General features: G+C 54.1%; 21 non-coding genes across 21 annotated transcripts; all 21 read left to right on the top strand.

The window, feature by feature from the left end:
* The first annotated feature begins 1,197 nt into the window (after positions 1-1,197).
* LOC126159469 (5S ribosomal RNA) lies at positions 1,198-1,316 on the top strand. The gene has a single exon (XR_007534330.1). It is a non-coding gene; the product is annotated as a 5S ribosomal RNA (ribosomal RNA).
* A 1,285-nt stretch (positions 1,317-2,601) lies between these two features.
* Positions 2,602-2,720, top strand: LOC126159468 (5S ribosomal RNA). The gene has a single exon (XR_007534329.1). It is a non-coding gene; the product is annotated as a 5S ribosomal RNA (ribosomal RNA).
* A 1,285-nt stretch (positions 2,721-4,005) lies between these two features.
* On the top strand, positions 4,006-4,124 carry LOC126159467 (5S ribosomal RNA). The gene has a single exon (XR_007534328.1). It is a non-coding gene; the product is annotated as a 5S ribosomal RNA (ribosomal RNA).
* A 1,284-nt stretch (positions 4,125-5,408) lies between these two features.
* On the top strand, positions 5,409-5,527 carry LOC126159466 (5S ribosomal RNA). The gene has a single exon (XR_007534327.1). It is a non-coding gene; the product is annotated as a 5S ribosomal RNA (ribosomal RNA).
* Positions 5,528-6,811: 1,284 nt separating this feature from the next.
* Positions 6,812-6,930, top strand: LOC126159464 (5S ribosomal RNA). The gene has a single exon (XR_007534326.1). It is a non-coding gene; the product is annotated as a 5S ribosomal RNA (ribosomal RNA).
* Positions 6,931-8,220: 1,290 nt separating this feature from the next.
* On the top strand, positions 8,221-8,339 carry LOC126159659 (5S ribosomal RNA). Its single transcript, XR_007534508.1, has one exon. It is a non-coding gene; the product is annotated as a 5S ribosomal RNA (ribosomal RNA).
* An 849-nt stretch (positions 8,340-9,188) lies between these two features.
* Positions 9,189-9,307, top strand: LOC126159457 (5S ribosomal RNA). Its single transcript, XR_007534319.1, has one exon. It is a non-coding gene; the product is annotated as a 5S ribosomal RNA (ribosomal RNA).
* An 844-nt stretch (positions 9,308-10,151) lies between these two features.
* Positions 10,152-10,270, top strand: LOC126159456 (5S ribosomal RNA). The gene has a single exon (XR_007534318.1). It is a non-coding gene; the product is annotated as a 5S ribosomal RNA (ribosomal RNA).
* Positions 10,271-11,103: 833 nt separating this feature from the next.
* Positions 11,104-11,222, top strand: LOC126159658 (5S ribosomal RNA). The gene has a single exon (XR_007534507.1). It is a non-coding gene; the product is annotated as a 5S ribosomal RNA (ribosomal RNA).
* An 844-nt stretch (positions 11,223-12,066) lies between these two features.
* Positions 12,067-12,185, top strand: LOC126159656 (5S ribosomal RNA). Its single transcript, XR_007534506.1, has one exon. It is a non-coding gene; the product is annotated as a 5S ribosomal RNA (ribosomal RNA).
* Positions 12,186-13,034: 849 nt separating this feature from the next.
* On the top strand, positions 13,035-13,153 carry LOC126159455 (5S ribosomal RNA). The gene has a single exon (XR_007534317.1). It is a non-coding gene; the product is annotated as a 5S ribosomal RNA (ribosomal RNA).
* An 833-nt stretch (positions 13,154-13,986) lies between these two features.
* Positions 13,987-14,105, top strand: LOC126159655 (5S ribosomal RNA). The gene has a single exon (XR_007534505.1). It is a non-coding gene; the product is annotated as a 5S ribosomal RNA (ribosomal RNA).
* An 839-nt stretch (positions 14,106-14,944) lies between these two features.
* On the top strand, positions 14,945-15,063 carry LOC126159654 (5S ribosomal RNA). Its single transcript, XR_007534504.1, has one exon. It is a non-coding gene; the product is annotated as a 5S ribosomal RNA (ribosomal RNA).
* An 840-nt stretch (positions 15,064-15,903) lies between these two features.
* Positions 15,904-16,022, top strand: LOC126159454 (5S ribosomal RNA). Its single transcript, XR_007534316.1, has one exon. It is a non-coding gene; the product is annotated as a 5S ribosomal RNA (ribosomal RNA).
* Positions 16,023-16,861: 839 nt separating this feature from the next.
* LOC126159453 (5S ribosomal RNA) lies at positions 16,862-16,980 on the top strand. The gene has a single exon (XR_007534315.1). It is a non-coding gene; the product is annotated as a 5S ribosomal RNA (ribosomal RNA).
* An 833-nt stretch (positions 16,981-17,813) lies between these two features.
* LOC126159653 (5S ribosomal RNA) lies at positions 17,814-17,932 on the top strand. The gene has a single exon (XR_007534503.1). It is a non-coding gene; the product is annotated as a 5S ribosomal RNA (ribosomal RNA).
* An 839-nt stretch (positions 17,933-18,771) lies between these two features.
* LOC126159652 (5S ribosomal RNA) lies at positions 18,772-18,890 on the top strand. Its single transcript, XR_007534502.1, has one exon. It is a non-coding gene; the product is annotated as a 5S ribosomal RNA (ribosomal RNA).
* Positions 18,891-19,730: 840 nt separating this feature from the next.
* LOC126159452 (5S ribosomal RNA) lies at positions 19,731-19,849 on the top strand. Its single transcript, XR_007534314.1, has one exon. It is a non-coding gene; the product is annotated as a 5S ribosomal RNA (ribosomal RNA).
* An 839-nt stretch (positions 19,850-20,688) lies between these two features.
* LOC126159651 (5S ribosomal RNA) lies at positions 20,689-20,807 on the top strand. The gene has a single exon (XR_007534501.1). It is a non-coding gene; the product is annotated as a 5S ribosomal RNA (ribosomal RNA).
* Positions 20,808-21,646: 839 nt separating this feature from the next.
* Positions 21,647-21,765, top strand: LOC126159650 (5S ribosomal RNA). The gene has a single exon (XR_007534500.1). It is a non-coding gene; the product is annotated as a 5S ribosomal RNA (ribosomal RNA).
* An 839-nt stretch (positions 21,766-22,604) lies between these two features.
* On the top strand, positions 22,605-22,723 carry LOC126159451 (5S ribosomal RNA). Its single transcript, XR_007534313.1, has one exon. It is a non-coding gene; the product is annotated as a 5S ribosomal RNA (ribosomal RNA).
* Positions 22,724-22,750: the final 27 nt, after the last annotated feature.

Here is a 22,750-nt window from a genome sequence, read left to right as displayed (position 1 = left end):
AAGTACTGTATTAAACGTAAGATACGAAATTACGGTAATGAACTCGGTTTGAGTAAGAATGCGCGAAGGAAGAGTGCTAGGAACTCGTTGAGAATGACAAAACACTACCAATCGACAGATGTGTTCTTGAAATGCGCCAGAGCCTACTGTTACGCAGCAGTGCTAAATTCCGAAAAGTAACTAAATAAATAAATAAATAAAAAAAAAACCAACCGTTCTCGTGCCATCACCCAAGTTAAGCAACAACGTTAGTATTCGGATCGGCGACTGCCTGGGACCTCTGGCTGTCTTCATATTTTGCTTTCTTGTCGCCAGCCCTGCCAGCCGTCTCTTCACGCTACCTTTCCGATGCGACAAAGATGTTTCCACAATGACTTAAATCTGTTGTAATAAACAAAAGATACGATATTAGGGAACTCAGTTTGAAGAAGCGTGTGCCAAGGAAGATTTCCAAAGTGTCTCTGGAAATAACAAAACAGTATTAAGCGGCAGAAATGTTCCGAAATACGTCCGGGCTTATTGTTTTGTAGCAGTGTACACGTGCAAATTTGTAAACAAAAATTCTGTGTCTTCTGTCCTTGGTTTCGCACCTTTCCATGGCACGGCACAGCGCTGCTCTAGTAGCTCCGAACGGCCGCCCACGGCGTCTCGGACACGCCGGTCAGGCCCGCGCCCGTCTCGCAGATGTTTCTCGTGCTTGTGCTGTCATATGGGCCGCGACCCGAGCGGCAGCGAGCGGCAGTCGAGCAAAGTCGGGACAAGTCGGGACGGGAGGGGGGACAGGCGCGAATGCAAATGCACCGCGCAAATTACGCATAAATCTGGAAGCGCGGCGTGTGTCAGGCAGGTGAGAAAGCTTCCGTCGGTCCAGCAGGACACTGCAACACCCCGCGCAGTGCCCCCGCCGCCCGGCCGCGCGCAAGCCCTGCGCCGGATAACAGGAACAAGGCGCGTCGCCAGTGGGTGTCGGAGGCCGCACGCACCAAACGAATGACAGGCGGTGCATCGAGCAGCTGTGTTGTGCGTCTCACCTACGTTCGGCAGTCGCCTATGAGACGCCGAGGCGAGCGCGCACTCCGCGCCACCTTCGAGGTGGAAAGACGCGCTTTGCGTCAAATGTGCCACGGAAAGCGGCGATTGCGTGTGTTGGGAGAAGAGGCGAATGCTTCCTCCGTGGTGCGGCTACAGTATAAGGACGCCAACGGCCATACCATGTTGACTACACCGGTTCTCGTCCGATCACCGAAGTTAAGCAACATCGGGCGCGGTTAGTACTTGGATGGGTGACCGCCTGGGAACACCGCGTGCTGTTGGCTCTTTCTCATTTTTACGTCGCTACACCTGCCAGGCCTCTTTTCATAATAACTTTCAGGTGTCGACAAAGATGCTTCCACAAGCATTTTAAAGTACTGTATTAAACGTAAGATACGAAATTACGGTAATGAACTCGGTTTGAGTAAGAATGCGCGAAGGAAGAGTGCTAGGAACTCGTTGAGAATGACAAAACACTACCAATCGACAGATGTGTTCTTGAAATGCGCCAGAGCCTACTGTTACGCAGCAGTGCTAAATTCCGAAAAGTAACTAAATAAATAAATAAATAAAAAAAAAACCAACCGTTCTCGTGCCATCACCCAAGTTAAGCAACAACGTTAGTATTCGGATCGGCGACTGCCTGGGACCTCTGGCTGTCTTCATATTTTGCTTTCTTGTCGCCAGCCCTGCCAGCCGTCTCTTCACGCTACCTTTCCGATGCGACAAAGATGTTTCCACAATGACTTAAATCTGTTGTAATAAACAAAAGATACGATATTAGGGAACTCAGTTTGAAGAAGCGTGTGCCAAGGAAGATTTCCAAAGTGTCTCTGGAAATAACAAAACAGTATTAAGCGGCAGAAATGTTCCGAAATACGTCCGGGCTTATTGTTTTGTAGCAGTGTACACGTGCAAATTTGTAAACAAAAATTCTGTGTCTTCTGTCCTTGGTTTCGCACCTTTCCATGGCACGGCACAGCGCTGCTCTAGTAGCTCCGAACGGCCGCCCACGGCGTCTCGGACACGCCGGTCAGGCCCGCGCCCGTCTCGCAGATGTTTCTCGTGCTTGTGCTGTCATATGGGCCGCGACCCGAGCGGCAGCGAGCGGCAGTCGAGCAAAGTCGGGACAAGTCGGGACGGGAGGGGGGACAGGCGCGAATGCAAATGCACCGCGCAAATTACGCATAAATCTGGAAGCGCGGCGTGTGTCAGGCAGGTGAGAAAGCTTCCGTCGGTCCAGCAGGACACTGCAACACCCCGCGCAGTGCCCCCGCCGCCCGGCCGCGCGCAAGCCCTGCGCCGGATAACAGGAACAAGGCGCGTCGCCAGTGGGTGTCGGAGGCCGCACGCACCAAACGAATGACAGGCGGTGCATCGAGCAGCTGTGTTGTGCGTCTCACCTACGTTCGGCAGTCGCCTATGAGACGCCGAGGCGAGCGCGCACTCCGCGCCACCTTCGAGGTGGAAAGACGCGCTTTGCGTCAAATGTGCCACGGAAAGCGGCGATTGCGTGTGTTGGGAGAAGAGGCGAATGCTTCCTCCGTGGTGCGGCTACAGTATAAGGACGCCAACGGCCATACCATGTTGACTACACCGGTTCTCGTCCGATCACCGAAGTTAAGCAACATCGGGCGCGGTTAGTACTTGGATGGGTGACCGCCTGGGAACACCGCGTGCTGTTGGCTCTTTCTCATTTTTACGTCGCTACACCTGCCAGGCCTCTTTTCATAATAACTTTCAGGTGTCGACAAAGATGCTTCCACAAGCATTTTAAAGTACTGTATTAAACGTAAGATACGAAATTACGGTAATGAACTCGGTTTGAGTAAGAATGCGCGAAGGAAGAGTGCTAGGAACTCGTTGAGAATGACAAAACACTACCAATCGACAGATGTGTTCTTGAAATGCGCCAGAGCCTACTGTTACGCAGCAGTGCTAAATTCCGAAAAGTAACTAAATAAATAAATAAATAAAAAAAAAACCAACCGTTCTCGTGCCATCACCCAAGTTAAGCAACAACGTTAGTATTCGGATCGGCGACTGCCTGGGACCTCTGGCTGTCTTCATATTTTGCTTTCTTGTCGCCAGCCCTGCCAGCCGTCTCTTCACGCTACCTTTCCGATGCGACAAAGATGTTTCCACAATGACTTAAATCTGTTGTAATAAACAAAAGATACGATATTAGGGAACTCAGTTTGAAGAAGCGTGTGCCAAGGAAGATTTCCAAAGTGTCTCTGGAAATAACAAAACAGTATTAAGCGGCAGAAATGTTCCGAAATACGTCCGGGCTTATTGTTTTGTAGCAGTGTACACGTGCAAATTTGTAAACAAAAATTCTGTGTCTTCTGTCCTTGGTTTCGCACCTTTCCATGGCACGGCACAGCGCTGCTCTAGTAGCTCCGAACGGCCGCCCACGGCGTCTCGGACACGCCGGTCAGGCCCGCGCCCGTCTCGCAGATGTTTCTCGTGCTTGTGCTGTCATATGGGCCGCGACCCGAGCGGCAGCGAGCGGCAGTCGAGCAAAGTCGGGACAAGTCGGGACGGGAGGGGGGACAGGCGCGAATGCAAATGCACCGCGCAAATTACGCATAAATCTGGAAGCGCGGCGTGTGTCAGGCAGGTGAGAAAGCTTCCGTCGGTCCAGCAGGACACTGCAACACCCCGCGCAGTGCCCCCGCCGCCCGGCCGCGCGCAAGCCCTGCGCCGGATAACAGGAACAAGGCGCGTCGCCAGTGGGTGTCGGAGGCCGCACGCACCAAACGAATGACAGGCGGTGCATCGAGCAGCTGTGTTGTGCGTCTCACCTACGTTCGGCAGTCGCCTATGAGACGCCGAGGCGAGCGCGCACTCCGCGCCACCTTCGAGGTGGAAAGACGCGCTTTGCGTCAAATGTGCCACGGAAAGCGGCGATTGCGTGTGTTGGGAGAAGAGGCGAATGCTTCCTCCGTGGTGCGGCTACAGTATAAGGACGCCAACGGCCATACCATGTTGACTACACCGGTTCTCGTCCGATCACCGAAGTTAAGCAACATCGGGCGCGGTTAGTACTTGGATGGGTGACCGCCTGGGAACACCGCGTGCTGTTGGCTCTTTCTCATTTTTACGTCGCTACACCTGCCAGGCCTCTTTTCATAATAACTTTCAGGTGTCGACAAAGATGCTTCCACAAGCATTTTAAAGTACTGTATTAAACGTAAGATACGAAATTACGGTAATGAACTCGGTTTGAGTAAGAATGCGCGAAGGAAGAGTGCTAGGAACTCGTTGAGAATGACAAAACACTACCAATCGACAGATGTGTTCTTGAAATGCGCCAGAGCCTACTGTTACGCAGCAGTGCTAAATTCCGAAAAGTAACTAAATAAATAAATAAATAAAAAAAAACCAACCGTTCTCGTGCCATCACCCAAGTTAAGCAACAACGTTAGTATTCGGATCGGCGACTGCCTGGGACCTCTGGCTGTCTTCATATTTTGCTTTCTTGTCGCCAGCCCTGCCAGCCGTCTCTTCACGCTACCTTTCCGATGCGACAAAGATGTTTCCACAATGACTTAAATCTGTTGTAATAAACAAAAGATACGATATTAGGGAACTCAGTTTGAAGAAGCGTGTGCCAAGGAAGATTTCCAAAGTGTCTCTGGAAATAACAAAACAGTATTAAGCGGCAGAAATGTTCCGAAATACGTCCGGGCTTATTGTTTTGTAGCAGTGTACACGTGCAAATTTGTAAACAAAAATTCTGTGTCTTCTGTCCTTGGTTTCGCACCTTTCCATGGCACGGCACAGCGCTGCTCTAGTAGCTCCGAACGGCCGCCCACGGCGTCTCGGACACGCCGGTCAGGCCCGCGCCCGTCTCGCAGATGTTTCTCGTGCTTGTGCTGTCATATGGGCCGCGACCCGAGCGGCAGCGAGCGGCAGTCGAGCAAAGTCGGGACAAGTCGGGACGGGAGGGGGGACAGGCGCGAATGCAAATGCACCGCGCAAATTACGCATAAATCTGGAAGCGCGGCGTGTGTCAGGCAGGTGAGAAAGCTTCCGTCGGTCCAGCAGGACACTGCAACACCCCGCGCAGTGCCCCCGCCGCCCGGCCGCGCGCAAGCCCTGCGCCGGATAACAGGAACAAGGCGCGTCGCCAGTGGGTGTCGGAGGCCGCACGCACCAAACGAATGACAGGCGGTGCATCGAGCAGCTGTGTTGTGCGTCTCACCTACGTTCGGCAGTCGCCTATGAGACGCCGAGGCGAGCGCGCACTCCGCGCCACCTTCGAGGTGGAAAGACGCGCTTTGCGTCAAATGTGCCACGGAAAGCGGCGATTGCGTGTGTTGGGAGAAGAGGCGAATGCTTCCTCCGTGGTGCGGCTACAGTATAAGGACGCCAACGGCCATACCATGTTGACTACACCGGTTCTCGTCCGATCACCGAAGTTAAGCAACATCGGGCGCGGTTAGTACTTGGATGGGTGACCGCCTGGGAACACCGCGTGCTGTTGGCTCTTTCTCATTTTTACGTCGCTACACCTGCCAGGCCTCTTTTCATAATAACTTTCAGGTGTCGACAAAGATGCTTCCACAAGCATTTTAAAGTACTGTATTAAACGTAAGATACGAAATTACGGTAATGAACTCGGTTTGAGTAAGAATGCGCGAAGGAAGAGTGCTAGGAACTCGTTGAGAATGACAAAACACTACCAATCGACAGATGTGTTCTTGAAATGCGCCAGAGCCTACTGTTACGCAGCAGTGCTAAATTCCGAAAAGTAACTAAATAAATAAATAAATAAAAAAAAACCAACCGTTCTCGTGCCATCACCCAAGTTAAGCAACAACGTTAGTATTCGGATCGGCGACTGCCTGGGACCTCTGGCTGTCTTCATATTTTGCTTTCTTGTCGCCAGCCCTGCCAGCCGTCTCTTCACGCTACCTTTCCGATGCGACAAAGATGTTTCCACAATGACTTAAATCTGTTGTAATAAACAAAAGATACGATATTAGGGAACTCAGTTTGAAGAAGCGTGTGCCAAGGAAGATTTCCAAAGTGTCTCTGGAAATAACAAAACAGTATTAAGCGGCAGAAATGTTCCGAAATACGTCCGGGCTTATTGTTTTGTAGCAGTGTACACGTGCAAATTTGTAAACAAAAATTCTGTGTCTTCTGTCCTTGGTTTCGCACCTTTCCATGGCACGGCACAGCGCTGCTCTAGTAGCTCCGAACGGCCGCCCACGGCGTCTCGGACACGCCGGTCAGGCCCGCGCCCGTCTCGCAGATGTTTCTCGTGCTTGTGCTGTCATATGGGCCGCGACCCGAGCGGCAGCGAGCGGCAGTCGAGCAAAGTCGGGACAAGTCGGGACGGGAGGGGGGACAGGCGCGAATGCAAATGCACCGCGCAAATTACGCATAAATCTGGAAGCGCGGCGTGTGTCAGGCAGGTGAGAAAGCTTCCGTCGGTCCAGCAGGACACTGCAACACCCCGCGCAGTGCCCCCGCCGCCCGGCCGCGCGCAAGCCCTGCGCCGGATAACAGGAACAAGGCGCGTCGCCAGTGGGTGTCGGAGGCCGCACGCACCAAACGAATGACAGGCGGTGCATCGAGCAGCTGTGTTGTGCGTCTCACCTACGTTCGGCAGTCGCCTATGAGACGCCGAGGCGAGCGCGCACTCCGCGCCACCTTCGAGGTGGAAAGACGCGCTTTGCGTCAAATGTGCCACGGAAAGCGGCGATTGCGTGTGTTGGGAGAAGAGGCGAATGCTTCCTCCGTGGTGCGGCTACAGTATAAGGACGCCAACGGCCATACCATGTTGACTACACCGGTTCTCGTCCGATCACCGAAGTTAAGCAACATCGGGCGCGGTTAGTACTTGGATGGGTGACCGCCTGGGAACACCGCGTGCTGTTGGCTCTTTCTCATTTTTACGTCGCTACACCTGCCAGGCCTCTTTTCATAATAACTTTCAGGTGTCGACAAAGATGCTTCCACAAGCATTTTAAAGTACTGTATTAAACGTAAGATACGAAATTACGGTAATGAACTCGGTTTGAGTAAGAATGCGCGAAGGAAGAGTGCTAGGAACTCGTTGAGAATGACAAAACACTACCAATCGACAGATGTGTTCTTGAAATGCGCCAGAGCCTACTGTTACGCAGCAGTGCTAAATTCCGAAAAGTAACTAAATAAATAAATAAATAAAAAAAAAACCAACCGTTCTCGTGCCATCACCCAAGTTAAGCAACAACGTTAGTATTCGGATCGGCGACTGCCTGGGACCTCTGGCTGTCTTCATATTTTGCTTTCTTGTCGCCAGCCCTGCCAGCCGTCTCTTCACGCTACCTTTCCGATGCGACAAAGATGTTTCCACAATGACTTAAATCTGTTGTAATAAACAAAAGATACGATATTAGGGAACTCAGTTTGAAGAAGCGTGTGCCAAGGAAGATTTCCAAAGTGTCTCTGGAAATAACAAAACAGTATTAAGCGGCAGAAATGTTCCGAAATACGTCCGGGCTTATTGTTTTGTAGCAGTGTACACGTGCAAATTTGTAAACAAAAATTCTGTGTCTTCTGTCCTTGGTTTCGCACCTTTCCATGGCACGGCACAGCGCTGCTCTAGTAGCTCCGAACGGCCGCCCACGGCGTCTCGGACACGCCGGTCAGGCCCGCGCCCGTCTCGCAGATGTTTCTCGTGCTTGTGCTGTCATATGGGCCGCGACCCGAGCGGCAGCGAGCGGCAGTCGAGCAAAGTCGGGACAAGTCGGGACGGGGACAGGGACAGGGATAGGAATGGTGCGAATGCACTGCAAACTACGCAGACACCTGGTGTGAGGCGAGGCGAAGCGAGGATGCCCACATCGCTACCAGTGGCGCCCTCCAGCACGATACTGCCACACCCCGCACAGGCCCTCCGCTGAACACCAGGGACAAGATGCGTCCTCCGCTAGTGTCGAAGGCTGCACGCGCCCAGCGAATGACAGGGGGTGCAACGAGCAGCAGTGCGTCTCACACACGCGGCGGTGCGCCCGCCAATTCGGCCGTCGCTCTGCTGGGACACCGGGCGCGCCTCCCCGCGCCGTCCTCGAGGAACTGGCGGTTGCGGAAGGAAGCGCTTTCGTCAAATGCGGCCGAAAACTAACATTTTGTGTGTTGGGAGAAAAGCCGAACGCGAATTCTGCCGTGCTCCTACATTAGATGAGCGCCAACGGCCATACCATAATGAATACACCGGTTCTCGTCCGATCACCGAAGTTAAGCATCATCGGGCCCGGCTAGTACTTGGATGGGTGACCGCCTGGGAAACCCGGGTGCTGTTGGCTCCCTTCCTTTTCTTTTTTTTTGTTATGTCGCCAGCCCAATTTTCAAACTACCTTTCTGTTGTGACAAAGATGCTTCCTTAAGCCTTTTAAACTACTGTACTGGTACGAAAATGCAGTAATTAACTCAGTTTGAGGGAGAATGTGCTAACCAAGTTTGCCAAGAAGACTTTGAAAACGACAAAACAGTACGAATCGGCAGGTGATTTCTGAAATACGTCACCGCCAATTGTTGTGTAGGAGTGTAGAGTTCCAAATTTGATTTGTAACCACGAATTTATTCCTTAGTCGTCTCGTCTCGTCTCGTCTCGTCTCGTCTCGTCCCGCAGACGTTTGTCGTGCTTGCGCTGTCATATGGACCACGACCCGAGCGGCAGCGAGCGGCAGGCGGGCAGAGTCGGGACAAGTCGGGGCGGGGACAGGGACAGGGATAGGAATGGTGCGAATGCACTGCAAACTACGCAGACACCTGGTGTGAGGCGAGGCGAGGCGAGGCGAGGAAGCCCACATCGCTACCAGTGGCGCCCTCCAGCACGACACTGCCACACCCCGCAGAGGCCCTCCGCTGAACACCAGGGACAAGATGCGTCCTCCGCTAGTGTCGAAGGCTGCACGCGCCCAGCAAATGACAGGGGGTGCAACGAGCAGCAGTGCGTCTCACACACGCGGCGGTGCGCCCGCCAATTCGGCCGTCGCTCTGCTGGGACGCCGGGCGCGCCTCCCCGCGCCGTCCTCGAGGAACTGGCGGTTGCGGAAGGAAGCGCTTTCGTCAAATGCGGCCGAAAACTAACATTTTGTGTGTTGGGAGAAAAGCCGAACGCGAATTCTGCCGTGCTCCTACATTACATGAGCGCCAACGGCCATACCATGATGAATACACCGGTTCTCGTCCGATCACCGAAGTTAAGCATCATCGGGCCCGGCTAGTACTTGGATGGGTGACCGCCTGGGAAACCCGGGTGCTGTTGGCTCCCTTCCTTTTCTTCTTTTTTGTTATGTCGCCAGCCCAATTTTCAAACTACCTTTCTGTTGTGAGAAAGATGCTTCCTTAAGCCTTTTAAACTACTGTAATGGTACGAAAATGCAGTAATTAACTCAGTTTGAGGGAGAATGTGCTAACCAAGTTTGCCAAGAAGACTTTGAAAACGACAAAACAGTACGAATCGGCAGGTGATTTCTGAAATACGTCACCGCCTATTGTTGTGTAGGAGTGTAGAGTTCCAAATTTGATTTGTAACCACGAATTTATTCCTTAGTCGTCTCGTCTCGTCTCGTCTCGTCTCGTCCCGCAGACGTTTGTCGTGCTTGCGCTGTCATATGGACCACGACCCGAGCGGCAGCGAGCGGCAGTCGGGCAGAGTCGGGACAAGTCGGGGCGGGGACAGGGACAGGGATAGGAATGGTGCGAATGCACTGCAAACTACGCAGACACCTGGTGTGAGGCGAGGCGAGGCGAGGCGAGGAAGCCCACATCGCTACCAGTGGCGCCCTCCAGCACGACACTGCCACACCCCGCAGAGGCCCTCCGCTGAACACCAGGGACAAGATGCGTCCTCCGCTAGTGTCGAAGGCTGCACGCGCCCAGCAAATGACAGGGGGTGCAACGAGCAGCAGTGCGTCTCACACACGCGGCGGTGCGCCCGCCAATTCGGCCGTCGCTCTGCTGGGACGCCGGGCGCGCCTCCCCGCGCCGTCCTCGAGGAACTGGCGGTTGCGGAAGGAAGCGCTTTCGTCAAATGCGGCCGAAAACTAACATTTTGTGTGTTGGGAGAAAAGCCGAACGCGAATTCTGCCGTGCTCCTACATTAGATGAGCGCCAACGGCCATACCATGATGAATACACCGGTTCTCGTCCGATCACCGAAGTTAAGCATCATCGGGCCCGGCTAGTACTTGGATGGGTGACCGCCTGGGAAACCCGGGTGCTGTTGGCTCCCTTCCTTTTTTTTTTTATGTCGCCAGCCCAATTTTCAAACTACCTTTCTGTTGTGAGAAAGATGCTTCCTTAAGCCTTTTAAACTACTGTAATGGTACGAAAATGCAGTAATTAACTCAGTTTGAGGGAGAATGTGCTAACCAAGTTTGCCAAGAAGACTTTGAAAACGACAAAACAGTACGAATCGGCAGGTGATTTCTGAAATACGTCACCGCCTATTGTTGTGTAGGAGTGTAGAGTTCCAAATTTGATTTGTAACCACGAATTTATTCCTTAGTCGTCTCGTCTCGTCTCGTCTCGTCTCGTCCCGCAGACGTTTGTCGTGCTTGCGCTGTCATATGGACCACGACCCGAGCGGCAGCGAGCGGCAGTCGAGCAAAGTCGGGACAAGTCGGGACGGGGACAGGGACAGGGATAGGAATGGTGCGAATGCACTGCAAACTACGCAGACACCTGGTGTGAGGCGAGGCGAAGCGAGGATGCCCACATCGCTACCAGTGGCGCCCTCCAGCACGATACTGCCACACCCCGCACAGGCCCTCCGCTGAACACCAGGGACAAGATGCGTCCTCCGCTAGTGTCGAAGGCTGCACGCGCCCAGCGAATGACAGGGGGTGCAACGAGCAGCAGTGCGTCTCACACACGCGGCGGTGCGCCCGCCAATTCGGCCGTCGCTCTGCTGGGACACCGGGCGCGCCTCCCCGCGCCGTCCTCGAGGAACTGGCGGTTGCGGAAGGAAGCGCTTTCGTCAAATGCGGCCGAAAACTAACATTTTGTGTGTTGGGAGAAAAGCCGAACGCGAATTCTGCCGTGCTCCTACATTAGATGAGCGCCAACGGCCATACCATAATGAATACACCGGTTCTCGTCCGATCACCGAAGTTAAGCATCATCGGGCCCGGCTAGTACTTGGATGGGTGACCGCCTGGGAAACCCGGGTGCTGTTGGCTCCCTTCCTTTTCTTTTTTTTTGTTATGTCGCCAGCCCAATTTTCAAACTACCTTTCTGTTGTGACAAAGATGCTTCCTTAAGCCTTTTAAACTACTGTACTGGTACGAAAATGCAGTAATTAACTCAGTTTGAGGGAGAATGTGCTAACCAAGTTTGCCAAGAAGACTTTGAAAACGACAAAACAGTACGAATCGGCAGGTGATTTCTGAAATACGTCACCGCCTATTGTTGTGTAGGAGTGTAGAGTTCCAAATTTGATTTGTAACCACGAATTTATTCCTTAGTCGTCTCGTCTCGTCTCGTCTCGTCTCGTCTCGTCCCGCAGACGTTTGTCGTGCTTGCGCTGTCATATGGACCACGACCCGAGCGGCAGCGAGCGGCAGTCGGGCAGAGTCGGGACAAGTCGGGGCGGGGACAGGGACAGGGATAGGAATGGTGCGAATGCACTGCAAACTACGCAGACACCTGGTGTGAGGCGAGGCGAAGCGAGGATGCCCACATCGCTACCAGTGGCGCCCTCCAGCACGATACTGCCACACCCCGCACAGGCCCTCCGCTGAACACCAGGGACAAGATGCGTCCTCCGCTAGTGTCGAAGGCTGCACGCGCCCAGCGAATGACAGGGGGTGCAACGAGCAGCAGTGCGTCTCACACACGCGGCGGTGCGCCCGCCAATTCGGCCGTCGCTCTGCTGGGACACCGGGCGCGCCTCCCCGCGCCGTCCTCGAGGAACTGGCGGTTGCGGAAGGAAGCGCTTTCGTCAAATGCGGCCGAAAACTAACATTTTGTGTGTTGGGAGAAAAGCCGAACGCGAATTCTGCCGTGCTCCTACATTAGATGAGCGCCAACGGCCATACCATAATGAATACACCGGTTCTCGTCCGATCACCGAAGTTAAGCATCATCGGGCCCGGCTAGTACTTGGATGGGTGACCGCCTGGGAAACCCGGGTGCTGTTGGCTCCCTTCCTTTTCTTTTTTTTTGTTATGTCGCCAGCCCAATTTTCAAACTACCTTTCTGTTGTGACAAAGATGCTTCCTTAAGCCTTTTAAACTACTGTACTGGTACGAAAATGCAGTAATTAACTCAGTTTGAGGGAGAATGTGCTAACCAAGTTTGCCAAGAAGACTTTGAAAACGACAAAACAGTACGAATCGGCAGGTGATTTCTGAAATACGTCACCGCCAATTGTTGTGTAGGAGTGTAGAGTTCCAAATTTGATTTGTAACCACGAATTTATTCCTTAGTCGTCTCGTCTCGTCTCGTCTCGTCTCGTCTCGTCCCGCAGACGTTTGTCGTGCTTGCGCTGTCATATGGACCACGACCCGAGCGGCAGCGAGCGGCAGTCGGGCAGAGTCGGGACAAGTCGGGGCGGGGACAGGGACAGGGATAGGAATGGTGCGAATGCACTGCAAACTACGCAGACACCTGGTGTGAGGCGAGGCGAGGCGAGGCGAGGAAGCCCACATCGCTACCAGTGGCGCCCTCCAGCACGACACTGCCACACCCCGCAGAGGCCCTCCGCTGAACACCAGGGACAAGATGCGTCCTCCGCTAGTGTCGAAGGCTGCACGCGCCCAGCAAATGACAGGGGGTGCAACGAGCAGCAGTGCGTCTCACACACGCGGCGGTGCGCCCGCCAATTCGGCCGTCGCTCTGCTGGGACGCCGGGCGCGCCTCCCCGCGCCGTCCTCGAGGAACTGGCGGTTGCGGAAGGAAGCGCTTTCGTCAAATGCGGCCGAAAACTAACATTTTGTGTGTTGGGAGAAAAGCCGAACGCGAATTCTGCCGTGCTCCTACATTAGATGAGCGCCAACGGCCATACCATGATGAATACACCGGTTCTCGTCCGATCACCGAAGTTAAGCATCATCGGGCCCGGCTAGTACTTGGATGGGTGACCGCCTGGGAAACCCGGGTGCTGTTGGCTCCCTTCCTTTTTTTTTTTATGTCGCCAGCCCAATTTTCAAACTACCTTTCTGTTGTGAGAAAGATGCTTCCTTAAGCCTTTTAAACTACTGTAATGGTACGAAAATGCAGTAATTAACTCAGTTTGAGGGAGAATGTGCTAACCAAGTTTGCCAAGAAGACTTTGAAAACGACAAAACAGTACGAATCAGCAGGTGATTTCTGAAATACGTCACCGCCTATTGATGTGTAGGAGTGTAGAGTTCCAAATTTGATTTGTAACCACGAATTTATTCCTTAGTCGTCTCGTCTCGTCTCGTCTCGTCTCGTCCCGCAGACGTTTGTCGTGCTTGCGCTGTCATATGGACCACGACCCGAGCGGCAGCGAGCGGCAGTCGAGCAGAGTCGGGACAAGTCGGGACGGGGACAGGGACAGGGATAGGAATGGTGCGAATGCACTGCAAACTACGCAGACACCTGGTGTGAGGCGAGGCGAAGCGAGGAAGCCCACATCGCTACCAGTGGCGCCCTCCAGCACGATAATGCCACACACCGCACAGGCCCTCCGCTGAACACCAGGGACAAGATGCGTCCTCCGCTAGTGTCGAAGGCTGCACGCGCCCAGCAAATGACAGGGGGTGCAACGAGCAGCAGTGCGTCTCACACACGCGGCGGTGCGCCCGCCAATTCGGCCGTCGCTCTGCTGGGACGCCGGGCGCGCCTCCCCGCGCCGTCCTCGAGGAACTGGCGGTTGCGGAAGGAAGCGCTTTCGTCAAATGCGGCCGAAAACTAACATTTTGTGTGTTGGGAGAAAAGCCGAACGCGAATTCTGCCGTGCTCCTACATTAGATGAGCGCCAACGGCCATACCATAATGAATACACCGGTTCTCGTCCGATCACCGAAGTTAAGCATCATCGGGCCCGGCTAGTACTTGGATGGGTGACCGCCTGGGAAACCCGGGTGCTGTTGGCTCCCTTCCTTTTCTTCTTTTTTGTTATGTCGCCAGCCCAATTTTCAAACTACCTTTCTGTTGTGACAAAGATGCTTCCTTAAGCCTTTTAAACTACTGTAATGGTACGAAAATGCAGTAATTAACTCAGTTTGAGGGAGAATGTGCTAACCAAGTTTGCCAAGAAGACTTTGAAAACGACAAAACAGTACGAATCGGCAGGTGATTTCTGAAATACGTCACCGCCTATTGTTGTGTAGGAGTGTAGAGTTCCAAATTTGATTTGTAACCACGAATTTATTCCTTAGTCGTCTCGTCTCGTCTCGTCTCGTCTCGTCCCGCAGACGTTTGTCGTGCTTGCGCTGTCATATGGACCACGACCCGAGCGGCAGCGAGCGGCAGTCGAGCAAAGTCGGGACAAGTCGGGACGGGGACAGGGACAGGGATAGGAATGGTGCGAATGCACTGCAAACTACGCAGACACCTGGTGTGAGGCGAGGCGAAGCGAGGAAGCCCACATCGCTACCAGTGGCGCCCTCCAGCACGATACTGCCACACCCCGCACAGGCCCTCCGCTGAACACCAGGGACAAGATGCGTCCTCCGCTAGTGTCGAAGGCTGCACGCGCCCAGCGAATGACAGGGGGTGCAACGAGCAGCAGTGCGTCTCACACACGCGGCGGTGCGCCCGCCAATTCGGCCGTCGCTCTGCTGGGACACCGGGCGCGCCTCCCCGCGCCGTCCTCGAGGAACTGGCGGTTGCGGAAGGAAGCGCTTTCGTCAAATGCGGCCGAAAACTAACATTTTGTGTGTTGGGAGAAAAGCCGAACGCGAATTCTGCCGTGCTCCTACATTAGATGAGCGCCAACGGCCATACCATAATGAATACACCGGTTCTCGTCCGATCACCGAAGTTAAGCATCATCGGGCCCGGCTAGTACTTGGATGGGTGACCGCCTGGGAAACCCGGGTGCTGTTGGCTCCCTTCCTTTTCTTTTTTTTTTGTTATGTCGCCAGCCCAATTTTCAAACTACCTTTCTGTTGTGACAAAGATGCTTCCTTAAGCCTTTTAAACTACTGTACTGGTACGAAAATGCAGTAGTTAACTCAGTTTGAGGGAGAATGTGCTAACCAAGTTTGCCAAGAAGACTTTGAAAACGACAAAACAGTACGAATCGGCAGGTGATTTCTGAAATACGTCACCGCCTATTGTTGTGTAGGAGTGTAGAGTTCCAAATTTGATTTGTAACCACGAATTTATTCCTTAGTCGTCTCGTCTCGTCTCGTCTCGTCTCGTCCCGCAGACGTTTGTCGTGCTTGCGCTGTCATATGGACCACGACCCGAGCGGCAGCGAGCGGCAGTCGAGCAGAGTCGGGACAAGTCGGGACGGGGACAGGGACAGGGATAGGAATGGTGCGAATGCACTGCAAACTACGCAGACACCTGGTGTGAGGCGAGGCGAAGCGAGGAAGCCCACATCGCTACCAGTGGCGCCCTCCAGCACGATAATGCCACACCCCGCACAGGCCCTCCGCTGAACACCAGGGACAAGATGCGTCCTCCGCTAGTGTCGAAGGCTGCACGCGCCCAGCAAATGACAGGGGGTGCAACGAGCAGCAGTGCGTCTCACACACGCGGCGGTGCGCCCGCCAATTCGGCCGTCGCTCTGCTGGGACGCCGGGCGCGCCTCCCCGCGCCGTCCTCGAGGAACTGGCGGTTGCGGAAGGAAGCGCTTTCGTCAAATGCGGCCGAAAACTAACATTTTGTGTGTTGGGAGAAAAGCCGAACGCGAATTCTGCCGTGCTCCTACATTAGATGAGCGCCAACGGCCATACCATGATGAATACACCGGTTCTCGTCCGATCACCGAAGTTAAGCATCATCGGGCCCGGCTAGTACTTGGATGGGTGACCGCCTGGGAAACCCGGGTGCTGTTGGCTCCCTTCCTTTTCTTTTTTTTTGTTATGTCGCCAGCCCAATTTTCAAACTACCTTTCTGTTGTGACAAAGATGCTTCCTTAAGCCTTTTAAACTACTGTACTGGTACGAAAATGCAGTAGTTAACTCAGTTTGAGGGAGAATGTGCTAACCAAGTTTGCCAAGAAGACTTTGAAAACGACAAAACAGTACGAATCGGCAGGTGATTTCTGAAATACGTCACCGCCTATTGTTGTGTAGGAGTGTAGAGTTCCAAATTTGATTTGTAACCACGAATTTATTCCTTAGTCGTCTCGTCTCGTCTCGTCTCGTCTCGTCCCGCAGACGTTTGTCGTGCTTGCGCTGTCATATGGACCACGACCCGAGCGGCAGCGAGCGGCAGTCGAGCAGAGTCGGGACAAGTCGGGACGGGGACAGGGACAGGGATAGGAATGGTGCGAATGCACTGCAAACTACGCAGACACCTGGTGTGAGGCGAGGCGAAGCGAGGAAGCCCACATCGCTACCAGTGGCGCCCTCCAGCACGATAATGCCACACCCCGCACAGGCCCTCCGCTGAACACCAGGGACAAGATGCGTCCTCCGCTAGTGTCGAAGGCTGCACGCGCCCAGCAAATGACAGGGGGTGCAACGAGCAGCAGTGCGTCTCACACACGCGGCGGTGCGCCCGCCAATTCGGCCGTCGCTCTGCTGGGACGCCGGGCGCGCCTCCCCGCGCCGTCCTCGAGGAACTGGCGGTTGCGGAAGGAAGCGCTTTCGTCAAATGCGGCCGAAAACTAACATTTTGTGTGTTGGGAGAAAAGCCGAACGCGAATTCTGCCGTGCTCCTACATTAGATGAGCGCCAACGGCCATACCATGATGAATACACCGGTTCTCGTCCGATCACCGAAGTTAAGCATCATCGGGCCCGGCTAGTACTTGGATGGGTGACCGCCTGGGAAACCCGGGTGCTGTTGGCTCCCTTCCTTTTTTTTTTTATGTCGCCAGCCCAATTTTCAAACTACCTTTCTGTTGTGAGAAAGATGCTTCCTTAAGCCTTTTAAACTACTGTAATGGTACGAAAATGCAGTAATTAACTCAGTTTGAGGGAGAATGTGCTAACCAAGTTTGCCAAGAAGACTTTGAAAACGACAAAACAGTACGAATCAGCAGGTGATTTCTGAAATACGTCACCGCCTATTGATGTGTAGGAGTGTAGAGTTCCAAATTTGATTTGTAACCACGAATTTATTCCTTAGTCGTCTCGTCTCGTCTCGTCTCGTCTCGTCCCGCAGACGTTTGTCGTGCTTGCGCTGTCATATGGACCACGACCCGAGCGGCAGCGAGCGGCAGTCGAGCAGAGTCGGGACAAGTCGGGACGGGGACAGGGACAGGGATAGGAATGGTGCGAATGCACTGCAAACTACGCAGACACCTGGTGTGAGGCGAGGCGAAGCGAGGAAGCCCACATCGCTACCAGTGGCGCCCTCCAGCACGATAATGCCACACACCGCACAGGCCCTCCGCTGAACACCAGGGACAAGATGCGTCCTCCGCTAGTGTCGAAGGCTGCACGCGCCCAGCAAATGACAGGGGGTGCAACGAGCAGCAGTGCGTCTCACACACGCGGCGGTGCGCCCGCCAATTCGGCCGTCGCTCTGCTGGGACGCCGGGCGCGCCTCCCCGCGCCGTCCTCGAGGAACTGGCGGTTGCGGAAGGAAGCGCTTTCGTCAAATGCGGCCGAAAACTAACATTTTGTGTGTTGGGAGAAAAGCCGAACGCGAATTCTGCCGTGCTCCTACATTAGATGAGCGCCAACGGCCATACCATAATGAATACACCGGTTCTCGTCCGATCACCGAAGTTAAGCATCATCGGGCCCGGCTAGTACTTGGATGGGTGACCGCCTGGGAAACCCGGGTGCTGTTGGCTCCCTTCCTTTTCTTCTTTTTTGTTATGTCGCCAGCCCAATTTTCAAACTACCTTTCTGTTGTGACAAAGATGCTTCCTTAAGCCTTTTAAACTACTGTAATGGTACGAAAATGCAGTAATTAACTCAGTTTGAGGGAGAATGTGCTAACCAAGTTTGCCAAGAAGACTTTGAAAACGACAAAACAGTACGAATCGGCAGGTGATTTCTGAAATACGTCACCGCCTATTGTTGTGTAGGAGTGTAGAGTTCCAAATTTGATTTGTAACCACGAATTTATTCCTTAGTCGTCTCGTCTCGTCTCGTCTCGTCTCGTCCCGCAGACGTTTGTCGTGCTTGCGCTGTCATATGGACCACGACCCGAGCGGCAGCGAGCGGCAGTCGAGCAAAGTCGGGACAAGTCGGGACGGGGACAGGGACAGGGATAGGAATGGTGCGAATGCACTGCAAACTACGCAGACACCTGGTGTGAGGCGAGGCGAAGCGAGGAAGCCCACATCGCTACCAGTGGCGCCCTCCAGCACGATAATGCCACACCCCGCACAGGCCCTCCGCTGAACACCAGGGACAAGATGCGTCCTCCGCTAGTGTCGAAGGCTGCACGCGCCCAGCGAATGACAGGGGGTGCAACGAGCAGCAGTGCGTCTCACACACGCGGCGGTGCGCCCGCCAATTCGGCCGTCGCTCTGCTGGGACACCGGGCGCGCCTCCCCGCGCCGTCCTCGAGGAACTGGCGGTTGCGGAAGGAAGCGCTTTCGTCAAATGCGGCCGAAAACTAACATTTTGTGTGTTGGGAGAAAAGCCGAACGCGAATTCTGCCGTGCTCCTACATTAGATGAGCGCCAACGGCCATACCATAATGAATACACCGGTTCTCGTCCGATCACCGAAGTTAAGCATCATCGGGCCCGGCTAGTACTTGGATGGGTGACCGCCTGGGAAACCCGGGTGCTGTTGGCTCCCTTCCTTTTCTTTTTTTTTTGTTATGTCGCCAGCCCAATTTTCAAACTACCTTTCTGTTGTGACAAAGATGCTTCCTTAAGCCTTTTAAACTACTGTACTGGTACGAAAATGCAGTAGTTAACTCAGTTTGAGGGAGAATGTGCTAACCAAGTTTGCCAAGAAGACTTTGAAAACGACAAAACAGTACGAATCGGCAGGTGATTTCTGAAATACGTCACCGCCTATTGTTGTGTAGGAGTGTAGAGTTCCAAATTTGATTTGTAACCACGAATTTATTCCTTAGTCGTCTCGTCTCGTCTCGTCTCGTCTCGTCCCGCAGACGTTTGTCGTGCTTGCGCTGTCATATGGACCACGACCCGAGCGGCAGCGAGCGGCAGTCGAGCAGAGTCGGGACAAGTCGGGACGGGGACAGGGACAGGGATAGGAATGGTGCGAATGCACTGCAAACTACGCAGACACCTGGTGTGAGGCGAGGCGAAGCGAGGAAGCCCACATCGCTACCAGTGGCGCCCTCCAGCACGATAATGCCACACCCCGCACAGGCCCTCCGCTGAACACCAGGGACAAGATGCGTCCTCCGCTAGTGTCGAAGGCTGCACGCGCCCAGCAAATGACAGGGGGTGCAACGAGCAGCAGTGCGTCTCACACACGCGGCGGTGCGCCCGCCAATTCGGCCGTCGCTCTGCTGGGACGCCGGGCGCGCCTCCCCGCGCCGTCCTCGAGGAACTGGCGGTTGCGGAAGGAAGCGCTTTCGTCAAATGCGGCCGAAAACTAACATTTTGTGTGTTGGGAGAAAAGCCGAACGCGAATTCTGCCGTGCTCCTACATTAGATGAGCGCCAACGGCCATACCATGATGAATACACCGGTTCTCGTCCGATCACCGAAGTTAAGCATCATCGGGCCCGGCTAGTACTTGGATGGGTGACCGCCTGGGAAACCCGGGTGCTGTTGGCTCCCTTCCTTTTCTTTTTTTTTGTTATGTCGCCAGCCCAATTTTCAAACTACCTTTCTGTTGTGACAAAGATGCTTCCTTAAGCCTTTTAAACTACTGTACTGGTACGAAAATGCAGTAGTTAACTCAGTTTGAGGGAGAATGTGCTAACCAAGTTTGCCAAGAAGACTTTGAAAACGACAAAACAGTACGAATCGGCAGGTGATTTCTGAAATACGTCACCGCCTATTGTTGTGTAGGAGTGTAGAGTTCCAAATTTGATTTGTAACCACGAATTTATTCCTTAGTCGTCTCGTCTCGTCTCGTCTCGTCTCGTCCCGCAGACGTTTGTCGTGCTTGCGCTGTCATATGGACCACGACCCGAGCGGCAGCGAGCGGCAGTCGAGCAAAGTCGGGACAAGTCGGGACGGGGACAGGGACAGGGATAGGAATGGTGCGAATGCACTGCAAACTACGCAGACACCTGGTGTGAGGCGAGGCGAAGCGAGGAAGCCCACATCGCTACCAGTGGCGCCCTCCAGCACGATACTGCCACACCCCGCACAGGCCCTCCGCTGAACACCAGGGACAAGATGCGTCCTCCGCTAGTGTCGAAGGCTGCACGCGCCCAGCGAATGACAGGGGGTGCAACGAGCAGCAGTGCGTCTCACACACGCGGCGGTGCGCCCGCCAATTCGGCCGTCGCTCTGCTGGGACACCGGGCGCGCCTCCCCGCGCCGTCCTCGAGGAACTGGCGGTTGCGGAAGGAAGCGCTTTCGTCAAATGCGGCCGAAAACTAACATTTTGTGTGTTGGGAGAAAAGCCGAACGCGAATTCTGCCGTGCTCCTACATTAGATGAGCGCCAACGGCCATACCATAATGAATACACCGGTTCTCGTCCGATCACCGAAGTTAAGCATCATCGGGCCCGGCTAGTACTTGGATGGGTGACCGCCTGGGAAACCCGGGTGCTGTTGGCTCCCCTCCTTTTCTTCTTTTTTGTTATGTCGCCAGCCCAATTTTCAAACTACCTTTCTGTTGTGACAAAGATGCTTCCTTAAGCCTTTTAAACTACTGTAATGGTACGAAAATGCAGTAATTAACTCAGTTTGAGGGAGAATGTGCTAACCAAGTTTGCCAAGAAGACTTTGAAAACGACAAAACAGTACGAATCGGCAGGTGATTTCTGAAATACGTCCCCGCCTATTGTTGTGTAGGAGTGTAGAGTTCCAAATTTGATTTGTAACCACGAATTTATTCCTTAGTCGTCTCGTCTCGTCTCGTCTCGTCTCGTCCCGCAGACGTTTGTCGTGCTTGCGCTGTCATATGGACCACGACCCGAGCGGCAGCGAGCGGCAGTCGAGCAAAGTCGGGACAAGTCGGGACGGGGACAGGGACAGGGATAGGAATGGTGCGAATGCACTGCAAACTACGCAGACACCTGGTGTGAGGCGAGGCGAAGCGAGGAAGCCCACATCGCTACCAGTGGCGCCCTCCAGCACGATACTGCCACACCCCGCACAGGCCCTCCGCTGAACACCAGGGACAAGATGCGTCCTCCGCTAGTGTCGAAGGCTGCACGCGCCCAGCGAATGACAGGGGGTGCAACGAGCAGCAGTGCGTCTCACACACGCGGCGGTGCGCCCGCCAATTCGGCCGTCGCTCTGCTGGGACACCGGGCGCGCCTCCCCGCGCCGTCCTCGAGGAACTGGCGGTTGCGGAAGGAAGCGCTTTCGTCAAATGCGGCCGAAAACTAACATTTTGTGTGTTGGGAGAAAAGCCGAACGCGAATTCTGCCGTGCTCCTACATTAGATGAGCGCCAACGGCCATACCATAATGAATACACCGGTTCTCGTCCGATCACCGAAGTTAAGCATCATCGGGCCCGGCTAGTACTTGGATGGGTGACCGCCTGGGAAACCCGGGTGCTGTTGGCTCCCTTCCTTTTCTTTTTTTTTGTTATGTCGCCAGCCCAATTTTCAAACTACCTTTCTGTTGTGACAAAGATGCTTCCTTAAGCCTTTTAAACTACTGTACTGGTACGAAAATGCAGTAGTTAACTCAGTTTGAGGGAGAATGTGCTAACCAAGTTTGCCAAGAAGACTTTGAAAACGACAAAACAGTACGAATCGGCAGGTGATTTCTGAAATACGTCACCGCCTATTGTTGTGTAGGAGTGTAGAGTTCCAAATTTGATTTGTAACCACGAATTTATTCCTTAGTCGTCTCGTCTCGTCTCGTCTCGTCTCGTCCCGCAGACGTTTGTCGTGCTTGCGCTGTCATATGGACCACGACCCGAGCGGCAGCGAGCGGCAGTCGAGCAGAGTCGGGACAAGTCGGGACGGGGACAGGGACAGGGATAGGAATGGTGCGAATGCACTGCAAACTACGCAGACACCTGGTGTGAGGCGAGGCGAAGCGAGGAAGCCCACATCGCTACCAGTGGCGCCCTCCAGCACGATAATGCCACACCCCGCACAGGCCCTCCGCTGAACACCAGGGACAAGATGCGTCCTCCGCTAGTGTCGAAGGCTGCACGCGCCCAGCAAATGACAGGGGGTGCAACGAGCAGCAGTGCGTCTCACACACGCGGCGGTGCGCCCGCCAATTCGGCCGTCGCTCTGCTGGGACGCCGGGCGCGCCTCCCCGCGCCGTCCTCGAGGAACTGGCGGTTGCGGAAGGAAGCGCTTTCGTCAAATGCGGCCGAAAACTAACATTTTGTGTGTTGGGAGAAAAGCCGAACGCGAATTCTGCCGTGCTCCTACATTAGATGAGCGCCAACGGCCATACCATGATGAATACACCGGTTCTCGTCCGATCACCGAAGTTAAGCATCATCGGGCCCGGCTAGTACTTGGATGGGTGACCGCCTGGGAAACCCGGGTGCTGTTGGCTCCCTTCCTTTTCTTTTTTTTTGTTATG

This window comes from Schistocerca cancellata, unplaced genomic scaffold (genome assembly GCF_023864275.1).
Source record: "Schistocerca cancellata isolate TAMUIC-IGC-003103 unplaced genomic scaffold, iqSchCanc2.1 HiC_scaffold_1144, whole genome shotgun sequence".
Taxonomy (NCBI): domain Eukaryota; kingdom Metazoa; phylum Arthropoda; class Insecta; order Orthoptera; family Acrididae; genus Schistocerca; species Schistocerca cancellata.
Note: the sequence above shows the minus strand (reverse complement) of the source record. Positions and strands in the feature narration are given on the sequence as shown.